The sequence below is a fragment of the Manis pentadactyla genome, chromosome X, assembly GCF_030020395.1.
Source record: "Manis pentadactyla isolate mManPen7 chromosome X, mManPen7.hap1, whole genome shotgun sequence".
Taxonomy (NCBI): Eukaryota; Metazoa; Chordata; class Mammalia; order Pholidota; family Manidae; genus Manis; species Manis pentadactyla.
This window is the reverse complement of record NC_080038.1, coordinates 122768840-122784291: the sequence shown is the minus strand read 5'-3', so window position 1 is coordinate 122784291 and position 15452 is coordinate 122768840. Positions and strand designations below refer to the sequence as shown.

The 15452-nt window shown below is 42.9% G+C and overlaps 1 protein-coding gene across 5 annotated transcripts in view; it reads left to right on the top strand.

Moving 5' to 3' along the window:
• The window catches only part of GRIA3 (glutamate ionotropic receptor AMPA type subunit 3), a 260360-nt gene extending 254516 nt beyond the window's left edge, over positions 1-5844 (top strand). For all 5 annotated transcript variants that reach the window (XM_036880848.2, XM_036880847.2, XM_036880850.2 and 2 more), the window contains one exon: positions 3642-5844. The gene's annotated coding sequence lies outside the window, so the exon portion shown is untranslated. The remainder of the gene's footprint in view (positions 1-3641) is intronic.
• The last annotated feature ends 9608 nt before the right edge of the window (positions 5845-15452 follow it).

The following is a 15452-nucleotide window of genomic DNA, read 5'->3' as shown; positions in this document are numbered from 1 at the left end:
TCTGAAATGGAGCAGAACAATTACCAACTTCATAGCCCTTATTTTAGCTGGAAGATTTTTTGAGTTCATGAGATGTCAATGTGCTAGCCTTTCTACAAATGCATTTATCTGTGTTTTGATATCCTTACATTTCACCTTGCTTTTAAGTACTATCTCATACAAACAAATCATTTGTCTTCACCGTGGAAAGCATTATCTTGTTTCAGGAAGTTGCTGGTGGTCCTTTCCTGCTGCAGACTGCAACCTTTTGCCACAACATATTCAGTACACTGAACTAACCCACTAACCAAGCGTCCCCATTGCACTGCTGAATGTACAATACCTAGACTACCTGTAATTAACACTGTTTGCATGCAAGCATTTCATGTTCCACTGTGCTTACCATATGTTACTCTTGAGTAGGCTATTTAGGGCCATGACAATCTGGGGCATATTGTTTGCTTTCTCACAGGATAGTACATGGGTGATTACAGCCTCACTTAATTATCCCAAATTCTGAGATCCTGGCATCCAAAGAAATAATATACCTTAAACCTGCACAGCAATTTTCTAAGTGTTCTCACATCCAACACCTCATTCGAGGTAATGGCTCAGAAAGGATTTTTCCTCTCAGGTAACTGAGACTCAGCCACGCAAGTGACTTGCTCAAGGCAATACAACCCAGTAGTGACAGCTCTGGGACTTGGACTCAGTCCTTCCTCCTCCTGCAGCAGTTTCCTTCATCAACACCTGCTGTTTCTAACCACCCATGGCCTGCGAGTCTCCAGGAACCTTGAAATCCCAGTGGGATCCTGTCAAATGGAGAGCAGATTCTAAGTCTATGTCCTACTTGTTCACAAAAAAAGGCTTGAGGGACTTCACCAAGCCTCCATATGTCCTACTTCTTAGGCATTCCGCAGGAGGTCGTACAGTCAATTACTCCTACTTTCCACAGAAAGAACCATTCTGAAACACAAGGGTATTAAGGCTCAGGGTCACACAGCCTCCAGACCCTCCTTATTATCACCCATTCCACCTGGAATCGATGGGAATCTATGTCCCTACTCCCCAACTACTATAACCTCAGTCTCTTGTTAAAGCCCCAGCACAGTGCTTCTCAAATGTCACTGTGCACATGAATCCCCTGCAATCTTATAAAAATGCAGATCCTGATCCAGTAGATCTGGGCTGGGAACTGACACTCTGCATTTCTCACATGCTCCCAGGTCATGGAGATGCTGCTGGTCCAGGGAGTAGGAAGAGTCCAGAGAAAATGATCTCAGAGTGTGTAACTTAAGGAAAGAAAGGAAAAAGGGAAGGAGAGAGAGAGGCAAGGAGGGAGAGAAAAAGAGACAGAAAGAGAGAGAGAGGAGGGGGAAGAGCAGAAGAGAGAGGAAAAGGGAAGGAAAGAAAAGAAAGGCAATCAGCAGACCTTGGGGCAGAATGTTGCAATCCTAAAGTAGAGGGCCAGAACATCAGACCTGGGCAGGAGCCTCAACTGCTGGCCCACTGGCTTTCCTTAAGTCATCCCAGTTGATCCATTTTGTGAAGCGAAGTTCAGGATAATTGAGGGAAAAATCACCCTTTAGTAGGCACTGCTGTCCATATGGCTACAGTCCAGTTGGCTATCCCCTTGGGAACTATCCCAAGGATGAAAAGAACACCTGGCGAGAATCTCTGCAAACAAATCTGTCCTCCAAGTCTATGTGAAGCCTCCAGAGAAAAAGGAAGAGCCTTGGAGGGTGAAACCTCCAGAAAAAAACTTTATATGTGTCAGTCAAGAGGCATAAAGCAGGGTGAGCAGGAAATAAAACCACTTGGCTGTCCTCAGCCAGTTTGGTGACATAAAATCAGGGGAATGGTGGTTAAGTGAAGAGAGAACTCTACATCTACTCACCTTTTATTTCCCCCAAAATTTTTGGACTATATCTCCTAGTGAGTTCTAACTTGTTACATAGTTACCCAACTTCCAATTCTCTGAGTTGGCCTAGATCTGTCAGGGTCTATTCAGGGGCACAGAGATCGAGACGCACCCTGAGATTTTACTTTTATTGCTAATTATCAGAGCCAGCCTCGGGAGTGTGTGATAACAGTAATTCTTCAGGAAGAATGACTCAAGGGCAAATGACTTGCAAAAATATCATCCAGGTGAAATCTGGTTAATGGAAAGGCATCCTTGAGAGAGACGGGAGTCACTCTCCATTGTCCTTCAGTGAAAGCAGGGTCAGGACTACTGGACTCATTGTGGGAACATGTGCCTCAGCCTCAGATCCAGCACCCACTGGGCAGCAGACAGCCTCTTGACCACTTGCTGCCTCTCTGGATTACTGACCCCCCGCTGGAAGTGTGACCCCCAAGCACGCCTTAGCAGGAGCCAAGACCTCCAGATTCACTGCAGCCTAGGGTTCACTCTGCTGTTTTAAGAAACTCTTTCCAACTTCCTCCTTGCCATTCAGAACTACTTCTGGCTTTGGTTTCTTCAACAATATTTTTGAAATCATTCTCATTTTCAAGAACTCAAGATGCCTAAAGTTAAGGGAAAATATTTCCATTTTTCCTCTCAGATGATTCTGTTTAGCCTTCTGAGAAAATATTAACTTGGTTCATGCAGCCCGTTTTCAAAGTGGCTAGATTTTCCTTCTGCAGCCTATATGCATAGACATTCTTGCTGGGGAATTATCCTGCTTTAAAGAGTTCATCTTTTATTAAGTGGAAACATTCTGGATAACTGAGCTGGAGATGGTTTTTGGCCTCCAGGTGCATCTTTGACATTCTTCTTACAGATACTCTTAGTAGAAGGCCAGTGATAAAAAATGATTATGTCATTCCTTTGGGATAAAATACTTAGCTGAGGAGAAAAAGAAGGAAGGTTCTTGTTGATGTAGAGGGAAAGGATTGAGAGGAGGGGTATGAGCTTGAAGAAGAGGCAGTGGCCCTAGGTTTTCAGAGTCAGGACAAATGAATCCTGGCACTAGTTAACGCTTCCAAGAGGCAGGGCAGCATAAGTATCTCAATCAGGCCCAACAGATCAAGGTAAAGACCCCGTGGATGCAAAGCCCCTTCAGGGACATCACTGTTCTGACCTCTTCCTGGAATGTGCTGTCTCTTTAAAGCCTGTACGCTATTTTCAGACTTTAATAACTAAGGTTGTAGGTATTAAGAGAAACAAGCTGCCGCCTTTCTGGCAATGAGCAGCAAATTTTCTTCTCAGTCAAAGGGCTTGCAATCAAGCAAGCCAAAGAACACCGTTTACCCTGTCCTAGGTAAACCATCCTTGGTCGTGGGCTCTGCAATCAGAACACCCTCTGCAGCACAGTGGTCCTGAATATGTGTATTTAAATGCTTCTAAGACTTTCTAGCATGCCTACATGCTAAGTGACTAACAGCTTGAGTTGGACTTCATGCAATGCCTGTATATTCCTTAGTACAATGCCTAGTAGGGAGCAAGCCTGATTGAACAGGCCTATTGCAAAGCATTTGCGTCAGGGGATAGAATTTAAACAGACCTGTTGCCTGAAGCCAGTCAGACCGGGTGCAGCCCCAGAGATGCCAATTTGCCAAAACAGTCACAGTACTGGTCCAGGATAGACTGAGCCACAATAAGTGTCTCAACTCCCACAGAAAGCCTGTTCAAATCTCAATGCCCCCACTTGTCTTCGCAGATCCCTTCCCACCGGAGGCATGTGACGAGAGGAATCACCGAAAACGTGGCTGCTTCAAGGATCCTGAGCCAGATTTCACTCTCCTTGGTGTCGGGCATGACACGAATATTGCTGATGGTGCAATGACCTTTCAATAGGAAAAACTGATTTTTTTTCCTTCAGTGCCTTATGGAACACTCTGAGACTCGCGACAATGCAAACCATCATTGAAATCTTTTTGCTTTGCTTGAAAAAAATTAAAACCAACAACAACAACAACAAAAATGGACATGCAAGATTCCAGTATGTGAAAAAAGATCTTATTTAAAAAAGTCAATTCTACAAAAGCCATTCTTTGATACCACTGCACAGTATACAAATACCATGTCTTTAATACACACACACACTTTAAAATTCCAATTCAGCAAAGAGGCCCATCTTAGCTAAAATAATTAATTCCTCCTGATTTAAAAAAAAATCTCTGTCTCCCTGTGTTTGGGAAGACAGACTGGCATTTCTTCTAGGATCTGCTGACCAGATGTTTTTGGTATTTCCTGTTGGTGGTGATGTTCCATGCACCCTCTTTCCTTTCCACGTTGCTGAAATGTGTATATCTTTAGAATGTAAATGCAACACTTAAGAAAATTCAGACCTTCAGAAAAGGGACTAAACGGTGACTTCTCTGTGTTCTTGAAGTGGTTTTGTGAAAATGCTTTGCTACTTCCCACTTGGTGAAGGGATTATAACAGCTTTGGAAACGGGCTTTTGTGCGTAGCAAGGGATGGGGCACTATCAGGCATACCTCTCGGTGCTTTCCTACAATAGATCCCGGAGCTCTCCAGGAAGCCTGGAATTTCAGCTCACAGATCTGTTTTTCTTGCTTCAGTGTGCATTTTAAGTCAATATTGCCGAGTGTTTTAGCATTGGGATGAGGGAAATGCTGCCTATACTCCCAAACGTGTTTAGAATATCTTTCTCAGAAACAACACTGTGTCTAGCTCTGCTTTCTCTGCTAAGTATGCCTTTCAAGTGAACACCACGGAGACATGACCGCATGGCAAGGCAGGCCTGCGGGTTCAGACCACAGCTCTCAATCTGACTCTACTCTTGATGGGTGTGTCTTACCGGCTGTTGCCCGTTACTGCCCGCGGCTCTCCGTCAGACTGCATGTGTCCTTCTCTAGTTTGCAAAGACTAAAACGCACTCCCAAACCTCCCGCTAAACCGAGGGCCTCAGCACCACCCCCAGGTCCTGGCTTGGAGCAGTCTCTCTACTGACTCTCGGAAGATCACACCATTGCTCCGCGGGCTGTCAAGTAACTAACTGCGTACCTGCCATTGGCATCCTCAGAACACTCAGAGGAACTAGTCTCCGCTCACTAATTACCTCCTATATAATGATGTACGCTTCCTGTAGTTCAGTAGTTTGCTCTCATCAGTGACGTGCATTGGGAAGTATCCAGACTGTATAAAAACTAGGAGCTCGAAATCATCTCCCAAGTGTGACCTTTAGATGCTTAGTTCACTCGCTGCATAGTTTCTCTTGTCTTTGGAAAAGAAAGGAAGAAGTCTCGTTCCAACAAAACGTTACCAGAAAAGTGTAATATAAACTTGCATTCCAAAAATTGTGTCATAAGTGAATAACTCACCTGTCAAATTTTAAATGGCATTGAACAAAAAAGAAAGAAAGAAAGAAAGCTGTTGTGTTTTGTTTAGTTTTGTTTTCATGAAACTGATTTTTTCAACTTCTGAATGCTATCATGTCACAGAGCGGGAAGGTAACGCTGTGCAAATATGAAGTTGTATAAAACAAGCCAACAACCTACACACAAACGTTTTCATAGGCACTGTACGAAGAGAAATGTACATTTATTGACTCAAATCAGTTTTTCAGAGAGGAAACTTCACTGGGAAGGAAAAGGCGGGTAAATTGGTTTGTTATTTTTTAAAAACTTGCATGTTTAAAAAAAACATTGATTGCTTCAAAATTCTGCTACTAACTTCAAGCTATGGGAGTTTGGCGGTAGTCACTTAAGGACTTTTTTTTTCCAATTCTTTTCTTTTTCTTGTTAAAGCTGTACTTCGGTGAACAGAAAAATTGCCAAGCAAACTCATGGCTGTAAAAGCGTAAATTGCATGTGTGGGCATAAATTACAGAGCCTCATTGCCATGAGGTATTGTACAAAGTTTTAATACATTTTGTAAATAAAATTGTAAAGAAAGAATTCTGGTTTTGTGTTTTGACTAACTGTTGAAAATTTACTTGAATGTGGGTGCCAAGAAGTTATTCACTAATTCACTTCCCACCAGAAGCTTTGCCAATGATATAAGTCACCTTAGCAGTGATTTTCCCAAAGGATTATGCCTCTCCCCACCCCAGCTGCAACCACGGTCGGACTAAGCCTCCACCTAAATGACACTGCAGCACCAAGACCTTAGATTAGGTTTGTCGGGATCACCAGTGGTGGGATCGTGTCTACAAAAAGCAAGATACAAGACTTCAGTTCATCTGTGAGGGAGAAAAAGTATGACTTCAGAGCTTTCCGTTCCCATTCTTTGTCTCCTCCAACCTTTGGGACCCTCTCTTCAGAGGTTTTGACCCTATTCTTGGTTCCCCAATGCTCCCATATCTAGATCTGACCTCCCAAGGAGGTACCCAAACTCAGGATTGATGATCTTCAAAAACACCTCTAATTACTTTCCCATATCATCACAAAGTATGCATCCTAGTACTCTCAACAAATTGGCTAAGTTTTGCACCGCTACCTTCATTACTGATAATAACTTAATGTCCTATTGGAAAATCTTCATTCCACCAAGGGTCACTGATCTAGAGTGTCCAGAGAAATAATAAATTCAGGACTATTTTAGAATGTTTCTGAGAGAAACAAAAGGCTAACAATGTCCTGATTTGGAGATTCTGAACACGGCATAGAGTTTTATCCAATAAATAAAGGAAGCGTTTAAACATAGACCAGTTTTATATTGTGATTGCCATAGAAAACAGGATAATGATATGGGGAAAGGAAAGGGGATAATTTGTCACTGAGCCAGGAAAGAAGAAAAGTGCAACTGGGATGCTAGAGAGATGAAGTAAGAGATATCTGAGGTTAGGGATCTAGGAAACAAGGAACACAAGGCCTGGGAGAGGAAGAAAAATAAGAGTGGGAAAGGAAAATGCTCAGAAGATTCAGAAGTATAGGCTGTCATCAACACACAACAGTTAATTTGGCCTGTAGGCTTCACCGTATTACTACCGTTTTCACTGTCCTCTGAAATGCCAGTTAGCTAGTGAACCATTACACTTTACAACTCTTCAACTGCTTCCCTTTTCTTTGATTAGGACACCCATAGCAGTCCCACCAGAAGAAAACTGATTCTCTAGGGAGCAAACTCAGTGACTAGATTGGTGTGACAGTCCCCTTGGCGGCTGATGAAATCACTTCAAGTCCAAAGCGATGTCCCCAGATCTTCTAAAATAGATTTCCATTTTAACGAGAACTCCAACTCCTTACCCTAACAGAGAAGCTACTCTCAGGTGCCAGAGCAGATGATGGTAGAGCACAGTTTGGGTTTAGGTGGGGTTTGGGTTTTTTCTCCTTGGAGGAAGGGAGAAGCAACAGGAGCACTTTTAGATTTTCTCACGTCAGACCTCAGGTAGCTGTGTATCTTGCTTACATACAAGGTCAGCTGGGTGTGCACAAAGGTCTTGCTCCAAGTGTCAACACTCCTCCTGTGCACACAAGGAGAGTGTCTCTTGGTCTCTGCATTGGTTTTCTTGCCTGTCAAGACTCATATCTGATCGCACTCTGTCTATAGCACAATCTTCAAACAGGAAGGGCAACTGCGTTTAAGGAAACCTTGGTAGGATCATGGAAGTAATGGTGCTGCAAGTCACCTTCCTGGTATTGTGGGGTGGGGGGAAGGGTTGACTGTGATTTTGGGAGATGAACACGGAGGAGGAGAACAAATTGGGAAGCAAGAAATGAAACCATTATTCCTCAGAATCTGGACTCAGAGAAGCAGAAAATGCATTCATATGCTATCTCATAAGGGTCAAAAAAACAGTTACACCACCAAAACTATTCTCAGTTGGAAAGTTACTTTCAAAGCCTGAGCCGGCTATTCAATCACACTGGCCCATATCCCTCCCTTCACTTGCCATGTTGGACTGGGCTTCCTGGGCACCAATTTATTATCAGATCACTTGGCAGATATGACACTCAGCAGCAATATATCTAAACTCAATTGTGGACACTCACAGAACTTAGCATCTCATCAGGAAATCTCTTTTGAATCTAGAGGCACTGGAAAGACATCATTTCACCCCTATCATTCTGGACTGAAATAAAGTTCTTGGAAGACAGTGACATGTGGCACTAAGAATTAATGAACTGAAAGTTAAAGAAGGAAGTGCTAGGAGACTTCTTGTTCATCTAAGACTAGGAGTCATAGACAAGACTTTCATATTCAATGAAGACACAGGGAGCTTGGACTTTCTCAAAAGGCTCCCAAGGAGAGTGCTGTTCTTAGAAGCGGATGGAGGGCCGTTCATTGTCCCAAACCTACTGCCACTTCCTTAGCCTCCTCAAAACTGAGGGTTTGCAAACCATTTGAATGGGCGAGACACCCAAGCTCTTTGACAGCCACTGTCCTTGCAAGCAAACATCACCTGAATGAGACGACTGGGGAAGGGCACGCACTCCTCCTCTCCACTCCAGCAGCCCAGTGATGGGCAGAGAATTTAGCTACTGCTCTCAGGGGGCTGCAACCTGGGTAGCAAGGCAGACGAAGACTAAAAAGACTCTGCACCCATTCATGCCCAGTGCTGTGCTTGGAAGTGAACTCTAAGGAGCTCAAATTGAAAACTTTCCCCTCTGTGCCTTCACTTCGATCTGCACTTCCTAATACAATCAGATGGGCCTGATTGGTTCTTAATACAATAAAATGGGACTTTGTGCCTCAAAAGCTGTCCTTTCAGCTGAGGAGTCACATCTGGCCTTTGTAAGCCTCTAGCTGCTGAAAACCACAGAGTGACCAATTTGCTGCCAAGCTGCCCACCCTCCGAGCACGAGGTATTTGCTCATTTCTTGCCTCATGATGCCCTAGCTATAAAAGTATAAGACAACCTGAAATGACAGCCTAAGAAATAATCCTGCCCCCCTGTTAGCAGCATTGGCAAAATTACCCCTGCACTGGTTTCATTTGGCTTCAATCCTGCAGCAAGAGAGTTGACTTAAATTTTTCCTAATAAATATGCATTAAGCCTGAACAAATCAATTAAAGTGATGGCAGCTCACAAGAAGCTTGAATGACAGGAAACAAGTTTACAAGTATTTCCAAACAACATTGCAGTCTTCCCCTTTGAGAGTGCCGGCTTCCCTGAAAGTCTGGAAACCCTCTTGCAACCTGGAAAAAGCCTCTAAGGCCTGCATTTCTCCCCACTTTAAGTATAGCTTCAGAAAAAGGCATTCTACCCCATCTCCTCTTCCTCAATTATTGTACTATGGCTTCTGCCCCACTACTCCAGAGGACCTGCTCTTGCCAAGGTCATGGACTACAAACTGTAGTCCTACTTTATAGCAAGGGATGGCAAACTTTGTCCCACAGTCTAAATCTGGTTCACCACCTGTTTTTGTTAGTTTTAATGGAACACAGTTTTAATGGAACACAGCCATGCCCATTGTCACACAATGGCAGACTTGAGTAGTTGCAACAGTATTGCCCAAAGTCGAAAACATTGACTAACTTGCTCTTAAAGAAAAAGCTTCCTAACCCCTACTTTAGCTTACTTGACATTATTTGACCTCCTTCCAGAATTTGGCACTGCGAATCTTCTCCATCATGGAAATCTCTATTCCTTTGACTTCCGTGACAGCGCGTTCTCCTGGTACTCCTCTTACCCTGCTGCTGTTAATTTCTCTCCTGCTTCCTGGTCTCCTTTTCTCTCTCTTAATGTCAATGTTCTCCTGAGTTCTTCTGAGTTCCAGCATGTTCCTTCCTCTCTTCTCTCTCTGTAAACTATCCCTAGGTGCTAATCCATGGTTTCTATTTCTATATTATGATGTATCTGAAGTCTCCAGTTTCATCTCAAAACTCTTCCTGAGCTCCAAGCCAGTATATCCAAATGTCTATGGTACCTCCTCACTTGGATTATCTCATAAGCATATCAAACTTAATATTTTCATAGCCACTGTGGGAAGCAGTATGGAGGTTTCTCAAAAAACTAAAAATAGAAACATCATACAACCCAGAAACTCCACTTCTAGGAATTACCTGAGGAAAACAAAATCTCTGATTTGAGAAGATATATGTACCCCTATGTTTACTGCCCGTTATTTATAATAGCCAAGATATGGAAACAACCAATGTCCATCAATAGATGAATGGATAAAGATGTGGTACATATATACAATGGAATCCTATTCAGCCATAAAAAAGAAAGAAGTCCTGCCATTTGGGACAACATGGATGGACCTAAGTGAAATAAGCCAGCTGGAGAAAGACAAATACCACATGATTTCACCTATATGTGGAACCTAAAAACAAAATGAACAAAACAGCAGTAGACTCATAGATAATGAGAAGTGACTGGTGATTACCATGGGGGAGGGGTTGGGGCAAGTGGGTGAAACAGGTAAAGGGGGAAAAGAGGCTCAAAATCTCAATCATAATATAAATTAGCTACAGGGATGAAAGTACAGCATAGAGAATATAGTCAACACATGTGTAACATCTTTCCAACGTTGAGAGATAGTAACTACACTAGATAGAGTAAGGATGTAATAATGTATATAACTGTTGAATCACTATGTTATATACTTGAAAGCAATATAATATTGTATATCAAGTATACTTCAATAAAAATAAAGCTCAATATTTCCAACACAGAAACTATTGTCTCTACTCTTACCCTCACCCCATTGCTAAACCGGAGTTCCCTCTAAGAGTCTCTATCTTGATCTAAAGTCCCATTGATGGAAAGTAAAATAAAATACAAGAATACATCAAATACACTTTAAAAGTGGTAGATGTCACAGTGAGAAAAAATAGGCTTGCACTCAAAAGCAGAACCCAGAGTACACTGACAATGAAAAAACAGGTGGGCCAGTTTAACATCCACTTGTACAGCTATAAGATGTAGTGAAAATTAGGCACATGATTCTTCTCATCTTTTGGATCCCAGAATCATAACATGGTTTGCGCTCATGTGGAAGAAAACCAACTAGTGTCATCACCAAAGAAGGAATGTGCAGACTCCAAATAAACCACCAAAACCACTCCCTGGAACATCATACAAGGAGGTGGTTCTGATTGTTCTGACCCCGAGTCAAGTCCTAATGATTCTACTCCCTGGATCCCGCTGAAATCGACCTCCTTCTATCACTTGCTATCTTAGTTTGAGCTTGTAACACTTTCTATTTGGCCTAATGCAATAGCCTCTTAACCATTCCTCGTTTCTAGTTTTTGTCCCTCCAACTTGCCCTCCCCACCACAACCAAAATGATTTTTCTCATATCAGCACTCCTCATTGCCCTTTGGCATTCGAGTAAATCCCTTTACTTCATCATAAAAAACCCTTCATAATCCACCTCCTGCCCATTTCTTCAGCCTTATTGTTTACCACCTTTTCACCTCCATTCTCCATTCCATCACAGATATCCACGAAGACCCGTCATATCCAACTACTTAAATTCCTGGCTTTGCTATGTTTCTTCAGGCATCCATGTTTTTGCACCTGCTTCTCCATTTGCCTGGAATACCTTTTCCCTCATTTTTCTGCCTCATTCACACTGTATCTTTAAGAGCAAATTGGCACCATTTCCTCCGGGAAGTTCTCCCCTCCAGCATCGGGTTAGAGACTCTCCCTCCATGCTCCCATCCCGGTAGTGATTCCCTTTTGCAGAGCTCTGTAGATTGTCTTCTGCACTAGAGCCCAGGGTGAGACCCTTGGCAGGGTCTCAGTCATTTTCACAACTGAAACAAAGTTGTAAATATTTGATGAACAAATGAATGAAATGTGGGAGTTGAAAAAAAAACCCAAAGGCATAATTTAGGAAATAGTATTTTGCCATCTTATACCATACAAAATGAAAAACCTCACAAATTTTTTCTGTCCAAAGAGATCCAGTTTCCACATTATCAGTCAGCAAATGCAGCTTTCCACATGAGGAGAAAGTGGAGGTTCCTGTGGCCAGGATTCTCACCTGGCCCTGGTCGGCTAGCTCACTGCACACGTGTGGGCAATACATTGCTATTGACTCTATGTAAAGAGCTCTGCCCAGTACTCTGAGCAACATAGTGGCACGGCTGCAAGAGAGCAGAGGTTGGAGTGGTGGCGGCGCCAAGGACACAGACTGAGATGGCTGCAGGGGCAGAGAGGCCCAGAGGCAGAGACCCGCTTGCTGCAGGCAGATTTGCTCTGAGGGGATGGGATTCTAGTGATTGACCTGCCACGGTGGAAATAAAGTTGGATATAAACCCTTTCACCCCAAGAATGTTCCACTGTCATTTTTGTGGTTTCATTGAATCCATAGTGAACTTTCCTGGGGCTGAAACCCACTGGTGAGCTGTGGTGTCTTGCCATCTTTTCAAGGTCACTCTTCTCCAAAAAATACCCTACCTCATCCCTCACTATCATGGCAGCCAAGCCTTCAACTTCCTTCAGGTGTGGAGTATCTCCTACACTAGTCACCATCACCACCCCTACAGGTGCCCTCCCTGGCCAATGTCCCAAGCTACTACATTCTGTCAAGGTCATGCATTCACTCACAGGACACTCAGATGTACAAACTTAATCTCCTTTGTGAGACTCACACACAGGATAACGGGTAGGCCATATAAACTTTAATCCTAACTGTCTTGCCAATGGATTCCAGCCCTGGGAAAGTTAACTATAGATTCAATGACACTGAAAAATAACAATGGAACATTCTTGGGGTGAAAGGATTTATACCCAACTTTATTTCCACGGCAGCAGGTCAATCACTAGAATCCCATCCCCTCAGAGCGAGTCTGCATGCAGCAAGCAGGTCTCTGCCCCTGGGCTTCTCTGACCTCAATGCTGCCAGTGCTCCAGTCTCGTCTCTGCTCTTCTGCAGCCCTGCAGCCCTGCAGCCCTGCCACCATATGGCCCAGAGCACTGGGTAGAGCTCTTTATATAGAGTTAATAATGACGTTTTGCCCACGTGTGTCGTGAGCTAGCCGACCAGGGCCAGGTGAGAATCCTGGCCACAGGAACCTCCACTTTATCCACAGGTGACTAGCATGATGATGGCCTTCGTAAGACACATGCTCCAGAGGGTGAGATATAAACCCTTGAAAGATTCAGGCACCTGATACTTCAATACAGTTATTAGGCCTAATATCAGGTGTATGCAAGAATATCCTCTCCCAAGTAAAAGACAAACTTCTGAATCTTTTAAACCCTACTCTAAATAAGTAAACACAATGCCTGTTAGGTCTGTTTGGGTTCAGGAGGCAATACATTCCATGCATAGGAATACTGCTCTAGCCCACACAGTGGATGAAACAGAAAGCTACAGTTTTGAGTGGGGTTCAGAGCAAAAAAAGCCTCTAGAGCAGATCCAAGCCTTGGTGCAAGCAGCCCTAGTACTTAGGCCATACCACCTGGCAGCCCCTGTGTTCTTGGAGGTTTTGGTGTTAAAGAAAAAATGCAATATTGAATTTGTGGTACAGATGAGGTAGAACCACAATGCAGGCCCCTAGGTTTCTGGAGTGAGGCAATACCACAGAATATACATGCCTTTTGAAAAATAGCTCCTAGCAAGCAAGCTATTAGGCCATGATACAAATAGACTGCTTGACTGTGGAACAGTGACCATGGATCTAGAAATGCCCATCGTGTGCTGGGTCCTGTCAGACCCATCAGGTCTTAACATTGAGTAGGCCCAGCAGCAATCCATGGTAATACAGAAATGACACATCCAGGACTCAGCACAAAGTGAACCAGCAGACACAGGAAACCTGCATGAGAAGGTGGCCTAGACTCTCATGTCACCCACTATCGCTACACTAGCACCCCTCCTTCATCTCACACTGATGACCATACTGGAGGGGTCCCATATGATCAGCTGAAGGAGAAAGAAAAATTCTGAATTTGGTTTACAGATGGGCTACCTTGATTTATGAGTGTAAACCCAAAATGGAAAGGGGCTGCATTACAGCCTCACTCGGGGATGACCTTGAAAGACAGTAGAGAGGGAAAAAATACCTAATGGACAGAAGCTACAAGATCTATTGGTCATCTCCTTCATGTGGGAGGAGACATTGCTCAAGATTAGAATAAATACAGACTGATAAGCAGTGGTAAATAGCTGGGTCAGGGCACTGGAAGGAAAAAGATTGGAAGATCAGAGAAAACAGATTCTGGGATACAGGCATGTATTGTGAAGATTCTTGTATCAAATGTTAATGTCCATCAGGAAGAATCTACCATGGAAGAGCTATTAAACATCAAATAGTCTAAATATCAGTTGATGGTAACTAGCCTTCATCATCTACCTCAACACTGACAAAATGTGTTCACGAAAAGAATATAACAGTGGCACGGACTGGGGCTATGTGTGGGTCCAAAAGTATAGTGGACCCCTACTTACTTAGGGTGTTTAGCAATCACTGCCTCTAAATGTCCAAACTGCCAGTAACAGGAACCAGTGCTGAGGCCCTGCTTCCATTCTTTGTTTCCTGAACCCTCTATTCTTCCTATAGGTGACATAGCACCATATAGAGGTCTCTGATTTAATTCATTTTTTTTTTAGGTTTGCCTGTGAGATAGTGACTGAAGGAGAGAGATTTGGCAATATGAAAAATCAATCATGCCTTGATGTGAGGGGCATGTCTACACATTTAATCATCACAAGTCTGTGATGTGGATACTCTTATGCTCTCCATTTTACAAATGAGGAAACTGGGGTACAAACACATTAAGAAACTTGCTAAACAAAACTTGTAAGTGGAAGGATATTTTAATTGGGCCATCCTGAAGAGACACTACCACAAACCAAAGGCATAAGCGTCTAATAGTAAAATTTTAAGCCTGCTGATCGGCTAATTCCTGGAGGCAATGGAGTCGACAGCCCACCCAACCTTTTTTGAACATTCTTCCCAAAAGAAACTGCCATTCCAGAATCTTCCAAGGCCTCAATTGGAAGCCCTAACCTTGACAAACAGCCTGGTGAAATGCAAGACTCCTCTGAAAGGTTCGAGGGATGAGTGCCATGCCATGGGCCTTCCCATGTTCATTACTCTTGGCCCATATCTAACCTTCATTAGGGACCTGGCCTTATGTCAGTCATTTCATTGGGGAAACATAAAGCCTTACAACCATCAAACTGCAAAATGAGAGAAACAGTTTGCAAGTTTTAATGTGGCTTTTTACACTTCTGTTTTCTCTGATGGGATTTACTTACAGGCATAAATATGAAAAAAACATACCACATATGATGATTTACAATTACAAAAATTAAATAAGAGAAAATCTTTGGCGTTCACATTCATTTTCTTATTCAGAAGAGACATCCCTTTCTACTGATTCCAGTATAAATAAGTTTGGAAAAATGATTGCGATATTCCATTAAACTAATGGATTCAATCTCATAATTCCTTTTTGTCAGTAAAATTTTAAATACTGTATTAATTCCAAACAGAATACATTTGCAGTTTGTTCTGGGAAAACAGATTACTACAAGTAATGTCAACAATCATTACTTCCTGGTGTTATTTACCTGATCCCAATTTCCTAGCTAATACGACTGTGTGTGTAATGAATAATGCACTGTGTGAAATGTACACTGTGCAAAAACACATTATG